This window comes from Saimiri boliviensis, chromosome 15, assembly GCF_048565385.1.
Source record: "Saimiri boliviensis isolate mSaiBol1 chromosome 15, mSaiBol1.pri, whole genome shotgun sequence".
NCBI classification, from domain to species: Eukaryota; Metazoa; Chordata; class Mammalia; order Primates; family Cebidae; genus Saimiri; species Saimiri boliviensis.
This window is the reverse complement of record NC_133463.1, coordinates 39,929,982-39,949,910: the sequence shown is the minus strand read 5'-3', so window position 1 is coordinate 39,949,910 and position 19,929 is coordinate 39,929,982. Positions and strand designations below refer to the sequence as shown.

The following is a 19,929-nucleotide window of genomic DNA, read 5'->3' as shown; positions in this document are numbered from 1 at the left end:
CGAGGGGGAGCACACACTAGTAAGTGCACTTTTCAATGTTGGAATTTGTTTTGAAATTCTTCATTGCATTAAAAAATGGGGCAATCTACATTTTGGCTTCAATATCATCAGTTCTCTAAAGTATTTGGAATAATCATACTTTGGTATAACCGTATTTGAGATAACTACATTGCATTGTATTTGTTAAGACTATGTGCAAATAAAGATATTGGAAATCTGAGTGAATTTGTAAAAATAGGATCTTTTATTCTTGTATCAGAGGAAGACTAGGGATGACATCAGTTCAATGGCTCTCTTTTGTCAGAGGGACTCCCTGACCATCGCAGATGGCTGCTAGAGCTTCAGACACAGACTCTAAGCCAAGCAAGAGGAAGGGGAGAGTGGCCTTGCTGCCTCACATGTTTCTTTTACCAGCATATCAAGAAAATTCACAAAAATTCTTCAGCTTGAGAGGTAAGAAGAACTGTTGGGTCAGCTAACCAACCATCCCAGTAAGTTTTCAAAAGCTGTTTTTAATTATTTGTCCTAAGATCTTTATTATGAAATAAATCAAGTTCAAGAGCTCCATAATAAATAGTAAGAAATTTACCTCAAAAGAACTAAATATTCAAGGAACTAGGATAACCTTTAGGCTATTACCTTGTATTATACTCAAGAATAATATTCCAGTAGTGCCCAGCATTGTACACCTTTCTCCTTGAGAACCTGTTTACCTTCGGCCTGTGTGTCCACCAGGCATACGCACTCAGCCCAGAGGCATACATAGATCAGTGACTTACAGCTGTTCTCTGTGACCTGATCAAAAAGATTAGGTAGGCTGGTATATTTCTGTAGCAAAATTAAAACTGAAATAAAAGAGACAGAAATGGTCACAATCATTAATGTGAAAGAGCTCCACACAACTGAAATAGACCCACAGTAAATAATATTGATGTGCAAGAAAAGTTACGATGAAATGAAAGGCTTAGTGCGCTTAAGTTAAAGTAGGGGGAAAAGAATAATGCAGAATTTTCAGAAATCGCTATTTATTTTATATCTAAGGAAAAGAAAATGCTATTTATTCCATTCTTTGAGTAAATGTTAACTTACAATCTTGGATCAGCAAAATAAACAGTGTTAAATTGCAACTAACTCATCTAGAAAATCAAAACAAATTCTTTGCTGATTAGCAACGGTAACAGAAGTTCATGACTTTGTGTTTCATACAAATATAATAAATCCTGCTAGCTAGGAACTTAGAAATCTCTTTATAGTGATGAACACTGAAACATATTTTTTTCTGGACTACGGTAAGAGATTTTTTTAAAGTGGCAAATAGCGCCAAAATTTGGCTCCCTAAGTACTTCGAATGTTTATTCTCTAGTCTTGCTTAGTTTATTTTTCATGTTTCGTAACATTTCCACATGATCAGCATTCTACACAATCTCTCCACATGGACATAATTTTTCTTCCTCCCCATTGACTTCACATAATGAATGTTCATCAGAACTCTTCTTAAGGAAAAAAGTTCATGAAAAGGATTTAGAAATGTTTGAACCTATCTTCCAGGCCAACGAAAAGTAGTGAGCCGAGGCATCAGATCATAGTAATGCTTCTTCCTATAAATTACTGGGCGAGTCAGGTAAAACAAGTTAATCAACAATGTTAAAGAGGCGCAAATTGTCTATAGAAGAATCTCCAGGCTTCTCTTTATTTATGGCTGTTTTGGTTTCTGGCTCAACACTCTGATGAAAGTAGGACACAACTACCAAGTCCATTTCCCATCCCCTGTCTTAAAGGTATCTGATAGAGAGAGATTCCTTTGAGTTCAGAGAAACACATGGACCTCACAGGACTCTATATAGGCACAATGTTTGAGATTATTTAAGTTTTTAAATTATAGTTTCTATTTGAGAATGCCTTCAGTTTTCTTTTGCCTTCAGACAAGAGACAAGCAAAGGCAGAGTGGCCTTCATGGCTCAGCATCTGTAGTCAGAAAAGGTCACACATACAAATTAGGAAACTATTTTTGATAACTTGGACATGGAAAGACCAGCTTAGCTCTCAGTGAGCTATTTAAAACCTTGCTCTGGATTCTCAGGCAGCACCAGCTCTTCTGATTACATGTTTACAAGCCAACTTTGAAATCTGTGCAGCCCTCCACACTAAAGCCAGGACACCCAATGCTATTCACCTTTAAAGTGACATCCAGATATAACAGAATTATATTCACAAATACCTATGCCCATAGGTGAGTGTAATTATCTCCATTTAAGAGACAAGCCAATAAGCTTCTTGTCTAGTATCATCTTAACAATACATGTTAAATCTGCTTGCATACCTTATACTTTTCTAGTTTAGTCGCAGCTCCCAGGACAAACCTGATATAGTGGAAAAAAAATATTTAAAGAACTATCAGATGCTACTTGAGGAGCCTGAGAAGGTAGTGGTTAAGTTCATATATCTCAGAACCTGACTAGCTATGACCTTTCGCACTTTGCTTAACCTTTCTGTGCCTCAGTTTCACTATTTTAAAGTGAGGGCTGATGGTAATAAGTATACCATATATTTGTTGTGAGAATGGAAAGAGCTTAATATTTGTAAAATAGTGAGAATCATTTTCTGGAGCTTTGTGAGTGCATCAGGAGCATTAGCCATCATTAGTGCAATTCCAAAGATACTCCAGAAAAATGTATTTCCCAATACCAAAAATAATTCAAAGTCACATATTCCCTCTAAATAAAGACAATCAACACTGATTTTTTTTATGGCACCATTGATCTATTTATTTTATCTTGCTCTGGAATAAAGAGGTCACTATCAATCATGAAACAGTGGGTGTGAAGATTTTTAACTGCAAACATTGAGTGAGCAAAAGGCTGTAAGTAACTTATGCTTCTCTGTTATTATTAATTTCTCTGTTTAATAACAGAGAATTTATATTCTCTGTTATTAACCTGAAATTAATTTTACTCTGAAGCCCCAATTTTCATCTGACGAAGAAAATTCATTCTCACCAATTCAAAGTAGCTTAGTTACTTTCAGTTTAAAACTCAGTTTCTTATGACTATCCCACCTCTCCTTCCTCCTTTGTCCCTTTTCTCCTGAGTAAAGTTCCTAGAATTGTATGAGTTCCTGGGTGATTTGTATTGTGCCGGTGAGAGAGGGAGAGACAGAGGCCCTGAGCATCGACCTCTGTGTCCACTGCCTCCCGTATGTATCCTCAGCTGGTGTGACACAGAGTCTGTTGCCTTGGCGTGGGTGGTCCACCTTACAGACCCCACTACAGGGCTCTAAAACCTTATCCCTGGACTTCCCTGGTAGATCTTAATTCTTAGCCAAAAAGACGTGAAGGGGAAGGTGGTCTAGCATCTTGTGCTTTCTTTGCTCAAATATGCCACACAACAAAATGATTTTGAGGCTGTCTTTTGTTTGTGCTAGACTATGTGTTGCTATGCTGCCTATCACCCCAACATTTAATGGCTTAAAACAACAAACATGTATTTCTGTTAGTCAAGAATTAAGGAGTGACTTACCTGGGTGGTTCTAGCTCAGGTCTCTTATAAGGCTGCAATCACGATATCAGTTAATGCCACAGTTTGTCATGCTGGACCCCTGTTAACTTCAGGAGGAATGGTACTATATTTAAAAGGATGAAGAAGGCACGTGGAGCCAGCAAATGAGACATACGGTTTATTTGGGGAACTTATACACAAGGACGTCCAAGGGCAGTGGGCCACACGGAATGTAGACCACTTGCAAAAAGCATGTAATTTATACAGCATTTTCAGTTAGCACTCTCTCCCATCAACCTCCACCTGGCAATCTTCATTTAACCCAAACAAAGGGCCTCACTCCGCTGTACAGCTTGCATTCTATGGGATGAATGGAGATTCAGATGTTTCTCACAAATGAGAAATGAATCTCTAGGTTGGCCACCCCCAGATTCCTTTGCTTGGAACTCTAAATGCACATTGTTCTTAAACCATAAGGCCATTCAGGCCTTTTTGCAGAGGTTCTGAATGCTCCCTAGGACATGGCAGCTAGCATCCCTCAGAGCAAGTGATCAGAGAGAGAGAACAAGGCAGAAGCCAGGCTGTCTTTTTCGGCCTGGCCTCAGAAGTTGTATACCATCACTGCTGCCATCTTCTACTGGTTACAGTGGTGCAGTGTAGAAGGGGACTACACAATCATCAGTGCCAGGAGGTGGAGATCAGGGTGGCATCCTGGGGCCACTCTCGCTTGACTATTCTGCCAAGTTTCTCTCCTCCTCAAATTCCACATGGTCTGCAAGCACAAGCCATCCTTCTTTATAATCCCCAGACCCACTGGAGATGGCACAGGCTCTGGCATTTATCTGGGTTCTGATTTGTTTCAGCACTTGTTAACTGTCTGACTCTGGGCAATTTACTTGACATTTCTGCCTCAAAGTTCTCATGTACCAGTGGTGATAATAATTCCTACCACAAAGTTTTGTTGGGAGAACTGGAGCAAAGCCTCACATTTTGTCTAAGATCTCTGGCTCTTTTTTCCAAATTCTCTCCAAATATCTTACTCCAGCCAAGGAGGAACATTTTTGGTGGTTGAGTTTCTGTCTTGGGTTTTGTTTTTTAATTTCCTTACCTTGTAACTTAAAACTACCCTTTTATCTGTATCCTACACTTTCATATTCCATAATGGTTATAGTATACTCTTTGCTTAAAGCCTACCAACTTTGGTTCTTGGTGATTAAAGCCAAGAACTTGGAATTCTGAGAGCACTTTCCTCTCCCAAGCACCTGGCTCTTGGAAACTTCTTCTTCTTCTTCTTTTATTTTATTTTTTATTTTTTTTTTGAGACAGGGTCTTGCTCTGTCACCCAAGCTGGAGTGCAGTGATGTAATCTGAGTTCACTGCAAACCTCTGCCTCCCAGGCTCAAGTGATCTTCCTGCCTCAGCATCCTGAGTAGCTCAGACTACAGGCATGCACCACTATACCTGGCTAATTTTTGTATTTTGTGTGTGTGTGTGTGTGTGTGTGTGTGTGTGTGTGTGTGTGTGTGTGGTAGAGAGAGGGTCTTGCCATGTTGCCTAAGCTGGTTTTGAAAACGTTAATACCCTATTTTGGAACTCAAAGCCAGTAACAACAGTAATAGCTAATGCTCACTACGGCCAGCCACTGACACAGTGATTTATAGATTAACTCATTCAATCTTCACAACTGCATGGCATAATGTGATACAGTATGAAACATATATTTGGTCTCTGTCCCAGATCCTGTTACAAAGCTACCAAAACCTTTGTAATTTCCTAAGTGAGACGGTGACAGGAATATCTTCTGTTTGATATTTTGTCTTAGTTCCTGATTCTTGACACAAGAGCTTCTAAAACCTTTGAAATTTTCTGAGTGACAGATGTGAGCAGAGCATCTTTTGTTATTCATAATAAACCCCTTTCTGTGTACCTGAGTTTATGCTGACAAGGTGACTCTTGAACAATGGGGGTTTGTTGCCAGCAGAACCACCCAGGTGATTAGAGCATTGGAACTTTTAGCACCACCCCCAAACCTCTAGGGAGGGGAGAAAGATGGGACGTCAAGTTAATCACTACTGGCCAATGATTTAATCAATCATGCCTATGTAATGGAACCTCCATAAAAACTCTAAACAACAGGGTTTGAAGAGCTTCCTGGCTGGTAAACAGATTCACATACAGTGGCATATCCTGACACTACAGAACAGAAACTCTTGGGCTCAGGCCTTCCAGACCTCACCCCATGTACCTCTTCATCTGGCTATTCATTATATCCTTCATAATACCTTTAATAATAAATTGCTAATAGTAAACCAAGTGTTTCCCTGAGTTCTGTGAGCTATCATAGCAAGTTATCAAACCTGAGGAGGGAGTTGTCAGAAGCCAGGATTTGTCACCACATCAGACAGAAATACGAGTAACTTGAGGATCCACTACATGTGTTGGGCATCTGAAATGGGAAGCAGTCTTGTGGAATGGAACCCTTAACCTGTGGGGTCTGGGTAGTTAGTTTCAAAAGTGAATTGAATTATAGGACAGACATGTCTGAAGAAAATTAAGGATTCATGTGATGTGGAAAATTCATACATTTACTATCAGAAGTGTTTTAAGTAGAGAAGCCATTTTCCTTTACATAAATATTATTATTATTTATATTTATTTATTTATTTATTTATTTATTTATTTATTTATTTAGATGGGGTTTCACCATGTTGGTCAGGCTGGTCTTGAACTCTCGACCTCAGGTGATCTGCCCACCTTGGCCTCCAAAGTGCTTGGATTACAGGAGTGAGCCACCACATCCGGCCCATAAATACTATTATTATCCAAATTTACAGATGAAAGAGGAACACAGAGGTTTAGTGGGACAAGATCATGGAAAATAACACAGAGCTGACTTCGGAACCCAGGCAACCTAGCTCCAGAGTCTATACTCCTAAACGCTACTTTATATCACCTTTCAAGAATGTGCTCTTGGTTTTTTCTGTTCTTTTTCATTCTTTGTTTCTTGTAGCACTATATCCTACCCTCAAGGACATTCTTTTTAACCTTTTGTTTTGAAATAATTTTAGAGTTACAGAAAAATTACAAAAATAATACAAAGAATTTCTGATAACCATTACCCAAATTCCACAAGTTTTAACATTTTACCACATTTGCTTTATCATTCTCACCCTCTCTGTCTCTTCCTGCTGTAACTTTCCTATGTCTATATACTATACACATACACAAACACACACACAAACACATATATACATATATATATACATATATATATGTATATATATATATACATATATATATATATGTATAGTCATGCATCCCATAACAATGGGGATATGTTCTGAGAAATGACTCATAAAATGATTTCATCATTGAGTGAACAACAGAGTGTACTTACACAAATCTAGGTAGTATAGCCTGCTAGACACCTAGGCTATATGGTATAGCCTACTGCTCCTGTAATCACCTGATGTGGGTCCTTCCTGCCCACTGCACAGACAAAACCAATTCACTGAGACTGCAGTATTGTAGTGGAGAAAGAGTTTAACTAATGCAGAGCTAGCCAAGTGGAAGGGCTGTAGTTATCACCCAAATCAGCCTTTCCAAGAACTCAGAGGCTAGAGTTCTTATGGATAATTTGGTGGACAGGGGGTTCGGATATGGGTGCTGCTGATTGGTTGTGGTTGAAATAAGAGGGGTGTAGAAATGGTCCTCATGCACTGAGTCCACCTTTGGATGGGGGCCACAGGACTGGTTGAGTCATGAGTCACAGGTCCATGTAGAGTTAGTCAATCGCCAGAATGCAAAAATCAGAAAAACATCTCAAAAGACCAATCTTAGGTACTACAACAGTGATGTTATCTGTTGGAGAGCAATTGGGGAAGTCACAAATCTTGTGACCTCTGGCTACATGACTCCTGATCAATAAAGGATTATAGAAACTATACCTATATTTTAGCAGAACTCAGGACCCTCCCATAATCCTAATCTCATGGCTTTTTATTAGTTTGACAAAGGCAGCTTCAGCCTCTGAGCAAAGAAAAAGTTAGTTTTGGGGGGGACTATTATTTTCCTTACTTCCAAGTTAAGCTGTAAATTCCCCCCATGGTTAGCTTGGCCTACACCCAGGAATGAGCAAGAGCAGCCAGACTGTGAAGTTAGAAGCAAGATGGAGTCAGCCATGCTAGACCTCTTTGTCATAGTCTTTGCAAAGGTGGTTTCACTCCTAGGCTACAAACCTGTACAGCACATTACCGTACAGAATACCATAGGCAATTGTAACAGAATGATAGGTATTTGCATATCTAAATGAATATCAACATAGAAAAGTTTCAGTGAAAATACAGTATTATAACCTAATGGGACTACTGTTGTACATGCAGTCAATCATTGACCAAAACATTGTTACATGGCGCATGACTGTAACCTCTTAAAAGTAAGTTGTAGATATAAAACATCTTTGTCCTTAAATATTTCAGGGTGCATTTACTAAAAACAATGATATTTTCTTATATAAATTTAGTATAACTGTCAAAATCAGAAAATTAACATTGATGTAATATTAAAGGTAGCATGCTGGTAGATGTTTAACAACCAAGCTCTCCAGGTCTAAAGAGACAAGAACCCTGATTTGTTGCATTAGCTACTTCGTATAACCTAAATAATTCCACGAAAACCAATTTCAGGCTATAAACCTGATGTCACTAGACTTGGAGATGGGAAGAGGTGCACAACCGTCAGCTGTTGTGAACCAGTACAAGCCCACTCCAGCACATCACTGAGAAAGTACATTTTTATTAGCATAACGGTTGTGAAATTTACAAAGCATAAAAGAAAAAGAAAAAATGTAATAATAAAATATTTTTCTACTACTTTATTTGTCCATGTTCAGTTAATACTCAGTTTCATCTAAGTATTGTTTTTGTTAATAACCAAAAAGAGAAAGTGCAGTTTACCAGTTACAATTTTATGTATAAGACTAATATATGTTAGTTGTAAAACAATGTTATTCATGACTCAGTGGTATGATGTGTCTTCTAAAGCAGTTAAGAGAAGTTTATCTCTAGAATCAAAGAAATGATAATTCTGCTCTATGATTGTTACCATTTATAATTTAAATTACGGCTAGATACTGTGAATTTGAAGCTGTGAGACCGAATCTGCAAAAATGGGACTAACAACAAGCTTTAAGGCACAGGAATAAAATATTGCAATATAATTGTAGTATTTGATCAGGAAATTGATATGTCTTATTTTTAATTGAATATGCACACACGTAATACATTGTTTCCCTAAGGCACTTGAGAATTTTTTAAAATTCACTCCATTGCACTCCAGCCTGGGTACACAAGAAAAAAATAGAAATGAATATTCCAATATATCAACTTTCACACAGGGGAAAATGTTGATTGGATAAATGGTGTTGCCCTTCTCTTCAAAGTAGTAACAGTAGAGGCTGGGCATGGTGGCTCATGCCTATAATTCCAACACTTTGGGAGGCTGAAGCAGGATTGTTTGAGCCCAGGAGTTCAAGACCAGCCTGGGAAACATAGCAAGGCCCCATCTCTATAAAAATAAAATAAATAATTTTTTAAAAATCAGCATCAGTAGAAATGTTTAGGAAAACTGAAGAGAATATTTTATTTTAGCTTATTTCCTTTTGAACATAACTTACAAATTCCACAGAGAAAATACAGAAAGAAATCATTTAATAAGGTAAATACTAACCATCCTTTTGTTTTTTAATGAAATAAGCATGCAGATAATGCAAAGAGATATAAATTGTTTAAAACAATATGAACATATAATAGGTTAAGTATGAATTTAGATGCATTCATATAGGAGCTCATTTCAGAAATAAAATTATTATAGTATTTCATCACTATTGATTTACCACATATTTAATCTTTATTTGAAATTGGGATCATCCTCAACAAGTTGTGCTTTTTTTTAAAGCTTTTTGCTCTGGCAGCTATTTATAAGCTTGTCAGGGAAAGAAGCACTTGACAGTGCTCACAAATCAGTGGTGTTCATCAAACAAAATGAACTATAAGTTAGAGAATACTAAAAGTCAATAAAAACAAGTATCCCAAGGCCGGGCGCGGTGGCTCAAGCCTGTAATCCCAGCACTTTGGGAGGCCGAGGCGGGTGGATCACGAGGTAGAGAGATCGAGACCATCCTGGTCAACACTGTGAAACCCCGTCTCTACTAAAAATACAGAAAAATTAGCTGGGCATGGTGGCACGTGCCTGTAATCCCAGCTACTCAGGAGGCTGAGGCAGGAGAATTGCCTGAACCCAGGAGGCGGAGGTTGCAGTGAGCCGAGATCGCGCCATTGCACTCCAGCCTGGGTAACAAGAGCGAAACTCCATCTCAAAAAAAAAAAAAAAAAAAAAAAAAAAAAATCCCATAGAGAAAATATTACTGATAGGTAAAATGAAGATGTGATCATTGGAAGCAAAACCATGCTAGATTTCTCAGCATTTGGTTATCACAAAGTCTTTATTACACCAATTTTTAAAGAATATTCTCACCTTATAAGCAATTGTTTAAAGTTATAATGGTTTTTTGAAATTTATTTTACTGTCTACACTCAGTCTACCTCCATTGTTCTTAATCAAGAGTCAGTCATCTCTTGTATTATATCCTTCCAAGTAATTTGTCTTTCTCCGGTTGGCTCTAAGATTTTACTTCCTATATTTGCTTTTTACCAGTTTGCTACTGCAGTCTCTAGATATGGTGTTACTTAGATAAATTCTGAAATTTTCTGTTAGAACTGTTGAGGACCTAAACTTTTCACTAAGTTTTTGAAATCCTAATTATTTATATCTCTTTCAGAGATTCCAGTTGTATAAACAATATACCTATTAATTTTTATCCAAGAAAGAAAACCATGCTAGATTGACAGTTTTGATTTGAAACTTACTGACAGGCCCATGCGTATTTCTATGTCCGAAAGGGACATCTAGGTTAATGACTTGAAACAACGGAGCCACTTCTGAAGTTTCAAACTAAAACTAAATAAGAGAAGATGATTTAATAGGATGTCTTTGGCAGGACTTTGATTAAAAGAAGGCACATTTCTGAGTTATCAAACTCCACGTCTGTGTCAGGATTACAGCCATTTCCTGCCCCAGCCAGGAAGAGGTGGTTAAGAAGATTTTCCTCAGGGCAACACAAGCAACCGTATCTCAAAGTAGAAAAAGTTCATGTCATAAACACAAAAAACGTCATTTGGCTGTGTGATAGTCAGAATGTAGCAGGTTCATGGTATGATTTAAAAGGTGCAGAGAGAGAAAAAAGAATTAAAGACATTGACAAACAATTCCTTCAGCCTTTCCTGAGTTTTGTCACTTCCCTTCTCCAAAAATACCTCCACTGCTGGTGCCAATATTTCAACTAGTGGTTCCAAACCACACATTAAGTTTCATCCTTCTTTTCTTTCTTTTTTTTTTTTTTTTGAGATGGAGTTTCGCTCTTGTTACCCAGGCTGGAGTGCAATGGCGCGATCTTGGCTCACCGCAACCTCCGCCTCCTGGGTTCAGGCAATTCTCCTGCCTCAGCCTCCTGAGTAGCTGGGATTACAGGTATGTGCCACCATGCCCAGCTAATTTTTTGTATTTTTAGTAGAGACGGGGTTTCACCATGTTGACCAGGATGGTCTCGATCTCTTGACCTCGTGATCCACCCGCCTCGGCCTCCCAAAGTGCTGGGATTACAGGCTTGAGCCACCGCGCCCAGCTCATCCTTCTTTTCTTGATTTATTTCTGCGTTCAGACATCTAATTCTTAAATACTGATGTTAAAGGTAAACCAATCACTTAACACCTTTTAGGATATTCATGAGTGAGATAGCTGAGAATGATGGCAAAACAGAAATGGGCAGAAGATAAATAAACAGGACACACAAGACAAATGTTAGTGAATTTTCCCTTGTAAAGCTTTGCCACTTTTGAAATGCAAATATATATCAGGCAATAATCATAATCAGATGCAGCCTGTAATCCCAGCTACTTATGAGGTTGAGGCAGGAGGACAGCCTAAGCCCAGGAGTTTAAGGCCATCCTGGGCAATGTAGCAATACCTGGAGAGCCTGTCTCTAAAATTATAATAATAATAATAAAAGTTCATCTTTATTGAATGTTTACTCTGAGTCAGACTCTGCTAAATATTTTACTGACATTCATTTATTTATTTATTCAAATACTAAGTGCCAAATGCTATTCTTGATATATGAATTATACTAACAAAGAAAGCAGATAATATTCCTGCTTCCTTTTTGTTGTTGTTGTTTGAGGCAGGGTCTTGTTCTCCTGGGCTCAGATGATCCTCCTGCCTCACCATCCTGGGTAGCTGGGACTATAGGCATGTGCCACCACACCCAGCTAATTTTGTTTTCTTGTAGAGATGGGATCTCACTATGTTGCCCAGGTTAATCTCTAACTCTTGGGCTCAAGCAATCTTCTTGCCTCAGCCTTCCAAGTAGCTGGGACTATAGGTGCCCACCATCATACTCAGCTAATTTTTGTATTTTTAGTAGAGATAGGGTTTCACCATGTTGGCCAGGCTGGTCTCAAACTCCTGGCCACAAGTGATCCACCTGCCTCAGCCTCCCAAAGTGCTGGGATTACAAACATGAACTACTAAACCTGGTCATCTCTTGGAACTTCTACACGAAGGGAAACCATGCCATAGTGTCACCCTGACAGTGATGAAATCTCCCTAGTGCCCATTGCGGGTGCCCAGCACTCCTTGCTTGTTCCTGCATGATCCTCACCGTGCTATTTCTACAATTCTTTATTATTTTCTAGATGTCCCATTGAGCCATGAGCTGCCTGAAGGAGGGAACCACCTTACAATTACTTTTATATTCACAGTATTAAGCATAGTCTCAAGATCGTAGTTGGTGGCCACTAAATGACTACTGGATGAATAAATCAGCAATTAAAGTAGAATTTGAGAGAAGCCATTTGGAAGAAAGCTGAAATGGGAAGACAGATGTAAAACAGCCCCATTAGTCCTTATTCCAGCTGTTCTTTCCTTCAGCCCAGGACACTCACAGAACATTTGACAGCAAAGTCAGAAATCCAAGGTTAGATTCTCAGCCAGAATACACATTAATTGCATACCTGTGGTTCTTCATTCAACTTTGTTTAAGCCTCAGTTTCTTTATCCACAAAGCACAGACAATGAAAGTATCTAACTTTTTGCTGATGTGAGTATTCGATATGATAATCCATGTTAAACTCTTAACAACGTGCTTAGCATCTGTTATTGTTTCATACATGTTAGCTGCCATCATCACCATCATCATCATCTTAGGTATTCGCCACAAGCTTACTAATTAGAGCATCTTTTCCTAAATAGCTTTTTAAGGCAAGATGGTTTTGACCAAGAACTTTCTAATAGGAATGTTGTTACTCATTTATTCTTGAGGTCCAAATTCTCCTTATCCTTTTGAGGCACTGAAGATCAAAAAGTTTTTCCAACCCAAAGGAATGAAGTTAAGAAGCTTATGAATGAAAAAAAAAAGTTTATGAATGATAGATTAATGGTTAGTAAACCTACATGCATGACTATGTCATTGTTCAAACAGATCATTCTTCATAGAGAGCAGTAAAGGTCTTTGCTCAACTACTGCAAGAGCTATCTGTCCTCTCTATAGTGAGGAGTTGTTTTGACATATCAAACTTGAGAGTTCTTATTAAGTAGGGTCTGCAAGGTAAGGTGCAAAACAACAAACTGGAAAAATTGGAACTTAAACAACATTATCATAGAATACTTTCACAGTTGACTGAGTGGACAAAGAATACTGTACACAGATGTTCTGAGTGTCTATCAGATAGTTGCAGTAGCATCTTCTTTTTAAGGAAAAAGAATTATATGAAGACATTCTTTCCTTATAAGATCAAGGTTGCTTCAGCTCTTGGTATATCCGTTTAAGTTACATTTTCAGTAATAAGGAAATTTAAATCTGCAAAAGATAATTCATTTATTGAGAAGATTATTTAATTCAATGATCAAAATCAATATACAATAAACATTATCTGGCCAGGAACGGTGGCTCACACCTGAAATCCCAGCACTTTGGGAGGCCGAGGTGGGTGAATCACTTGAGGTTAGGAGTTTGAAACCAGCCTGACCAACATGGTGAAACCCCATTTCTACTAAAAATACAAAAAAATTAGCCACGCATGGTGGCACGTGCCTATAATCCCAGCTACTCAGGAGGCTGAGGCAGAAGAATTGTGTGAACCCAGGAGGCTGAGGTTACAGTGAGCCAAGATCACACTGCTGCACTCCAGCTTGGGTGACAGAGACTTCATCTAAAAATGAAATAAATTAAATAAATAAATAAACATTCTCATCACAACCCTAACTGAAAATGTGGGAACATCATGGATGAGGAATGACAAAAGTATCTGGCCATCTTGGCTTGCAATGCAGTTCAGCATCACAAAAATAAGTACTACATTGGTCCAAAAGGTGCTAAAAATAAAAGGTTATTTAACAGCTAACTCTATCAAGTCATGACAGGAGTCACATACTGCAGAAGGCACATTTGGAAAGACTCTCTCGAGATGGGATCATTTTATTGATTCAAAATGGATAAAGCTCTCCTGTGAATACCTAAGGATATTAAATTCCGCTTTTCAGTGAATGTTAATGTAACAGATACCCCTCATCTATACTCCATAAAATTGTTGAATATATTCGTTATGGCACTCATTGTACTTTTGATATTCTTTTGTCTCCCTACTACATCTTGAACATTTTAAAGGTTGATTCTGTTGTTTTCATCTCTATAAACTTAGTCCCTGGCTTGATTTCTGACACAGAAGCTAATCAAAAACTATTCTTCATTGAATGAATGAATAATGAATATTCTCTAATGTTTATTGGCCATGTGGTATCGTTAAAATAATAGAGGAAAAGCACAAAACAAGCTGCTGAAAATGGAGAAAGCAAGAAAAAGAGATGAGGAACAAGAAGCGGAACAAGACAAAACAACAGAAGAGGAGGGGAAGGAAAGAGAGAAGAGCCATGTCAGAGTGTTCTTTTAAAAATGGTCAGCATTGGCCAAGCATGGTGACTCACACCTGTAATCCTAGCACTTTGGAAGGCTGAGGCAGGTAGTTCGAGAAGTTCACTTGAAGTCAGGAGTTCGAGACCAGCCTGGGCAACATGGTGAAACTCCATCTCTACTAAAAACACAAAAATTAGCCAGGCATGGTGGTGCATGCTTGTAATCCCAGTTACTTGGGAGGCTGAGGCACAAGAATCACTTGAGCCCAGGAGATGGAGGTTGCAGTAAGCCTAGATTGTGCCATTGCACTGCAGCCTGGGCAATGGAGCGAGACTCCGCCTAAAAAGAAAAAAAAAAAAAGGTCAGCAGTAAAAGTAGGTCATGCCATGTAGATGAAGGCAGCTGATTCAGTCAGCACAGAAGTGGATGTGCATGGCACTTTACAAATTTGTCAGACTCAAGATCAAACATATTGACTAGCAGATTATTTTTTACTTACAGGTAAAAAGAGAGCAGTGTTTGTAATTGCCAAATTAAGGGAGACTGCAGAGAGAAAATGGACTTATAATAAAAGTCATTATATATTACAGAGATCCATGTGAAGACAGATTCTGAAGAGTATTCCAGAAGTAGAAAGCAAGACATTCTAAAGCAATTTTTGTTTTGAGACAGGGTCTTGCTCTGTTCCCCAGGCTGGAAGGCAATGGTGCTATCACAGCTCACTGAAACCTCGATTTCCTGGGCTCAAGCAATCCTCCCACCTCAGCATCCCAAGTCGCTGGCACACATGCACATGCCACTACACCTGGCTAATTTTTTAATTTTTCATAGAAATGGGGTTTTGGTATGCTGCCCAGGCTAGTCTCAAACTCCTGGCTTCAGGAAATCTTCCCACCCTCAGCCTCTCAAAATGCTGAAATTACATGCATGAGATACCATGTCCTGCCTAAAGCAATTTTTTAATCTTCAGCAGTAGAGCTCATCTCTAAATACATGCCCTTTGGGATGCATTTGTTCTGGAACTCAGTCATTCCAGTTTGTCTTCGATGGCACGAGCATTAGCCTATCATAAACTAATAACACTTTATCATAAACTAATGAGACATATGCCATCATATGGTGTAGTGAAACTGAGTTCTCGCTCTTTTTTTTTTTTTTTTTTCCTCAAGGTCTCACTGTGTTGTCAGGCTAAAGTGTATCGGAATGATCTCAGCTGACTGCAACCTCTGTCTCAAACAATTTACAGGCTTGCACCACCAGGTGCAGCTAAGTTTTTGTATTTTTAGTAGAGACAAGGTTTCACCATGTTGCCCAGGCTGGTCATTCTTTTTTTTTTTTTTTTTTTAATTGCATTTTAGGTTTGGGGGTGCATGTGAAGAACATGCAAGATTGTTGCATAGGTACACAGGCTGGTCATTCTTATTTAAAGTTTGCTATCTTATTTATCGTTCATGTCCAATAATGATATTGGTGCCGACTGCTCCTCAACACCCCTGTACCTTGTCCTTCTGTACTTTTCTACAAGATGATTGTCTATAATTTTGAAACAAAAATTCAAAACTATCTCTCCCCAACATTTAAGTAATGGAACCATCCATCAAACAAACACTAAACCAAACAATGAAACAGGTGCCACTTAAGGTCATACTCTTAACAAAACGGTCAAAAGAAAAAAACTACAAAATTCTGCTGCAAAGTTGGCCATTGCTGTGTGGTGAGCCTCCTCACCCTCCTGTTCTGATCATCGTCTATTATCCTGCTGGTGAAGGAGGAGTCCTTCAACCCCAAGTAGTATGAGATGGCCAAACACGTGGTAACCAACACTGAACAGGTGAAAATGACAGCAATTTGTTAGTCAAATACATTCACAGCTCAGAGAAAGAGGATGCTTCCTGCCGTGCAGGGACACACAGGGGCTGCACTTGAGAGTAGACTGAACCAGCAAGGGCTGTGAGAGTCAGGCTTTGTAGTAACAAGTGGATAAGCTGTCTCTGGTTCCCACTGGGTTGAGGCCTAGGTGGGGTGCGGCTGCTCCAGCTAAGAAGCAAACTGGCCAGGTGGTGAGCCTCTCCTGATGGGTCTGGAGACTATCTGGCAAAGGCAGAGGAACTCACAGTTAGGCCATTAAGACCCTGTGAGGCTCAAAGATATCACAGCAGCATTTGAAATATTAGGACTTTTTTTTTTTTTTTTTTTTGACGCAGGGTCTGGCTGTCACTTAGGCTAGAGTGCAGTGGTGCAATTGCAGCTCCCTGCAAACTTGACGTCTCAGGCTCAAGTGATCCTCCACCTCAGCCTCCTGAGCAGCTGGGACTATAGGTGCACACCACCATGCCTGGCTAATTTTTGTATTTTTTGTAAAGATGGAGTTTCTCCATGTCGTTTAGGCTGGTCCCAAACTCCTGAGCTCGAGCAATTCAACTGCGTCACCCTCCCAAAGTGTTGGGATTAGATATGAGCCAACACACTCAGAGAGGACTTTTCAAGAGTACGGATTTCAAGTTTTGGTGCTATCAAGTCAAACAAATGCCTGCAATTTGTGTCTATTTCCAGTACATTGCTTTTGTAGTAAAACTAACTGAGTCATCCTATTTTTGTTGTAGGAATGAGTGATGGGAGAAACTGGTTCAACAGAGGAAGCTAACTATGACATGAACTCACTTTCAGGGAAACACACTGATTGGGCGAACTGACCTGAAGCCAGAGGGAACTCACTCTTGTTGATAAAAAGAGTCAAACTCTGTAAACTATTTGAAGAGATTTACTCTGAGCCAAATATGAGTGACTGACCAATGTTCCATGACACAGCCCGTAGGAGATCTGAGAACATGTGCCCATGATGGGCTAAGCATAGCCTAGTTTTATATGTTTTAGGGAGACATGGGACATCAATCAAATACATGAAAGACGTACATTGATTCAATCCAGAAAGGTAGGACAACTTAAAGGTACGGTGAAGGGGCTTCCATGTTTATAGGTAGATTTACAATTTTTCAAATTGGCAATTGGTCAGAAGAGTTATTATCAATAGAAAGGAATGTCTACATTACAATAAAAGGTTGTGGAGACCAAAGTTTTTCATGCAGATGAAGCCTCCAGGTAGCAGGCTTCAGAAAGAATAGATTTTAAATGTCTCTTATCAAACTTAAGGTCTGTGTTGATGTTAAATGCTGGTCGGCTTTTCCTGAATTCCAAAAGGGAGGAGGGCATGAGGCATGTCTGACCCTCCCTTCCTGTCATGGCCTGAACCAGTTTTTCAGGTTAACTTTGGAGTGTCCTGGTGGAGAGGAGGGCTCCTTTCAGTTGGCTAAAGGGGCCCTAGAATTTTAGTTTTGGTTTACATTCTACCCCTTCTGGGTAGAATGATTTGCCAGAGGCAACATCAATGGCCACCACATTTTTATTTTGTCCCCTGATGTTGCCAGGGTGGCATGGCGGCCTGCCTGGTGCTCATCCTGTCCCTCAGTGGAACTCCTATGGGTGAGGGATTTAGAATCAAAAGACTTACAGTCAATTAAATGTTCTAAGCCAGACAGGAATGGATGCAGACAGGCAGTCACAGGAGTCAGAGACCAATCTTGCCGACATAGTGAAACCCCATCTCTACTAAAAATATAAATATTAGCTGAGTGTGGTGGTGTCTCTCTGTAATCCCAGCTACTCAGGAGGCTGAGGCATGAGAATTGCTTGAACCCAGGAGGTAGAGGTTGTAGTAAGCCAAGATGCACTCCAGCCTAAGTGATAAAGCAAGACTCTGTCTCAAAAAAAAAAAAAGTAAAATATTGATTTACTCTTAATGCATGAAGTTTTTAATTTTTCAAACTCTATAATCTTTTTCTTCTTGAAATTCTTCAGATTGATATCTTAGTTCAGCTCTTTCTCTCCTTTGAAAAAGCCTGGGATAGTAACTCTCTCCTTTACCTTTTGTTGGTTTCTGTAATATTTTTAATTAATAATCTAAAGTAAGCAAGCAAATGAAAAATCTTTTGGAACATCTACAGCCATACCTCCCTGAACACACCCAAGCTCATCTGATCTCAGAAGCTAAGCAGGGTCCGACCTGGTTAGTACTCGGATGGGAGTCCGCCTGGGAATACTGGGTGCTGTAGGCTTTTAATAAATAAATAAATAAATAAATAAATAAAATAAAAAATAAAAAATCTTTTCGAACTGTCTTAGGCTGTATGTCTGTTATATCTATATATTTATGTTATTTATTGAAAGCAAACAAATGAAAAATCTTTTAGAACTGCCTTAGTCTGTATGTCTCTTATATCCATATGTTTATATGTGTCATATGGAAGTGATATTTCACTACCAAACTATATGAAAAGATCTCTCATTAATTGATTTAAAGAAAAGTAAGTGCCTTTGTAATCTTTGGTAAGATTAATTCTCTCCAGTAATTTAAAATTTTTACGTCATGTTATGTTAAATTAAGTAACCCCAGTTTTTTTTTCACTGGGAATTTAGATTACTAAGAGTTAAAATAGTAGGAGCGTGAAAGATGTTTTTGGTGAAGTTCATTAAATCACAAGGATGCGGTTTTTGCTTTAAAGGTGTATTTGTTTCTAGTTTAGAGACTAAGAGTCACTTTAAAATGAAGGAAAAAATTGTATAGAGAAAACTAAATGTATAAAGAGAAAAATTAAAAGATGAAGAATGAGAAACTTTGACTCCTGGGTGACCATGTGGTTGCTCACCTTAAGGAGCTGCAGCTGGGCTGCATTTGCTCACTAAAGGTAAAAGTTACCTCTGAGGGATGGGTGTGGTGGCTCACACCTGTAATCCCAGCACTTTAGGAGGCAGAGACAGGCGGATCATCTGAGGTCAGGAGTTCAAGACCAGCCTGGCCAAGATGGTGAAACCCTGTCTCTACTAAAAATATAAAAATTAGCTGGGTGCAGTTGTGGGCACTTGTAATCCCAGCTACTCAGGAGGCTGAGGCAGAAGAATCACTTGAACCCAGGAAGCAGAGGTTGCAGTGAGCCGAGATTGCTCCACTGCACTCCAGCCTGGGCAACAGAGCAAGACTCTGTCTAAGAAAAAAAGTTACCTCTGAGACCTGTGGTTACCAAAAATATAGTCAATGTGGGAGAAGGACAAAATCAAGTAACTATTAAAACCAGAGTGTATAATATAAAAGGATGGTTTCATTAGGTAGATTGGTATCATCACCCTTGGAAAAATCTTTACTAGATGGATTGTAAAAATAACTACTTTAAGGATAATATCTTTAACATTAAATGCTACAGAATGAAAAAGCTTGTTTGGGTTAATAAAGAACCCACAGCTCACTGCTAAACCATTGGTGAGTATATGTATTCCAAGTGCACAGGAGGCTATTCATTGATGAGTATATGTACTCCGAATGCACAGAAAGAATATCCAGCCGAATGAGCTGGATAA

The 19,929-nt window shown here is 38.9% G+C and overlaps 1 protein-coding gene and 1 pseudogene across 1 annotated transcript in view; one reads left to right on the top strand and one right to left on the bottom strand.

Annotated features, from left to right (window-relative positions):
- Positions 1-8,303: 8,303 nt before the first annotated feature.
- LOC141581389 (uncharacterized) overlaps positions 8,304-19,929 on the bottom strand; it is an 85,892-nt gene continuing 74,266 nt past the window's right edge. The window contains exon 5 of the mRNA XM_074386618.1: positions 8,304-9,059. The gene's annotated coding sequence lies outside the window, so the exon portion shown is untranslated. The remainder of the gene's footprint in view (positions 9,060-19,929) is intronic.
- Positions 18,514-18,632, top strand: LOC120362364 (5S ribosomal RNA; annotated as a pseudogene).